The sequence below is a fragment of the Lepus europaeus genome, chromosome 7 (assembly GCF_033115175.1).
Source record: "Lepus europaeus isolate LE1 chromosome 7, mLepTim1.pri, whole genome shotgun sequence".
Lineage (NCBI taxonomy): Eukaryota > Metazoa > Chordata > Mammalia > Lagomorpha > Leporidae > Lepus > Lepus europaeus.
Window position 1 is genome coordinate 59,787,440 of NC_084833.1, and position 1,747 is coordinate 59,789,186.

Consider the following 1,747-nt stretch of genomic DNA (forward strand, 5'->3'; position numbering starts at 1 on the left):
GAGTTCAGAGTTAGTTTACCAGCCACTGGTTATTTTGCTGTCTTGCAATAATTGTATGGTTGAGGTTTTACAGTCATCTGTTTGTCAAGATAACAGAGCCAGTTAAATTTAACTGAAAAGTAGATTCTCTTGCAATGGAATAAAAGACTTTTTCAAAACTCTTTTACCCATGTATGTCAGACTACATAAAGTACTGGAATCTGGGATGAGTATTAGTGAGTATAATGGTTTAGAATTGGTTCAAGAGGCTTTAATTTAGGCTTACCACTGAAAGAGCCAAGAGTCAGGGCAAGAGATATGTGAAATCAAAGGCATAGAAGATTAGGTAGATTCCATAGTTCTTGCAAACATGCATATTGTACACATGAGTTTGTCAGTGCATTCTTTGCAAATCAAGCAGTCTATTCATTCAAAGGGACTCAGAGTTGAGGATTCATTACATTTTTTTTTATATATTACCAGGACAGGCAGAGACCACATTGGTATTCAATAATCTACTCACCAAAATTAAAAGAAATTCTATGCATGGTAGGCTACATATTCTATATTCTCAATATTTTATCATTAGGGTCATTACAACCCCACACACAAAAGAAATTTAACCAGAATGGCACTAACTGATCTCCTGGTCTGTTAAATTGGCAGTTGATGATGAAGGGAAGAGTAGAAGCTGACTAACTAGTATAGGAATTTGCCAGGCAACAGATTGTCTAGACTTGTGTAGTAATAGTAGAGAGAGAGTGATAGATTCAAGAACTTGTTTTTAGGCTTGCTGGACATGACTTGCTGATGGAATTCACACAGGGTAGAGGGTTTTTGGTTTGAGCATTTTGGCCTTTTAAATATGAAGGCTAGGACCTGAACCCTCCACCTCTTCTTTCTCTCCTTCCATTCTCCCCCTATTCAGTCACCCTTCAGTGTTCTGGGTTGGGCAAGACAGAAGTAGGCTTCTGGGGAGGGTCCTGCTAGGCCAGAGAAACTGAGCCCTCTCTTTGCCCTTATTCTCTCCCTTGTGGGAGAAATCATGATCCGAGGATGGGATCTTTCAGCACAAAGCTGTGTTGTCCTGGGGAAGGGGTGACACAAGTGAAGTGGTACTGCTATTCTTTTCTTTCTTCACTTTATCCACTCCTAGGTTTTTTGCTCCTCTGTTTTCCAAAGCTCCCACAAAGGCATTATTCTCCTGGAGTAGTTGCCAAAGTTTGTGTTTCTTTATGGAGGAAGAGGGGACGAAGGGCTGGAAACTCTTATCATCTTGCTGACATTACTTCTGACACAAGATTTCTGGATACTGTACTTCCTCCACAAGTCCATATGGAGTTGATTCTATCGCTTCTCAGCCTTTTGGCTAAGATCAAGTGTGGAGTTGCCTCTACCAACTTAAGTATCTTCCTAGACATTTGTTCATCTTTGATGGACTTATCTGTAATCTGTTTTCCAATGCCGACCTGACCACAGGATGCAATGAATATTGCCAGTGACTTTTGTATTGAAACAATACTCAATAATGAAATAATATGTGCTCTATTCAGGCATGTTTGTCCTTTAGTCTGCAAAACAAATCCACATGAAACTATCATTTTAAGATTATAACATCTGGTCTTTTTAAAAAAGATTTTCATGTGAAAGAGAGAGAGAGAGAGAGAGAGAGAGAGAGAGAGATGGAAATCTGCTGATCGATTCCTCAAATGGTTGCAATGGTCTGGCCCAGCCCAAGCCAAGGTCAGGAGCCTGGAACTCTATCTGG

At 40.0% G+C, this 1,747-nt stretch overlaps 1 pseudogene; it reads left to right on the plus strand.

Annotated features, from left to right (window-relative positions):
* The first annotated feature begins 1,328 nt into the window (after nucleotides 1-1,328).
* Nucleotides 1,329-1,466, plus strand: LOC133765026 (U2 spliceosomal RNA; annotated as a pseudogene).
* The last annotated feature ends 281 nt before the right edge of the window (nucleotides 1,467-1,747 follow it).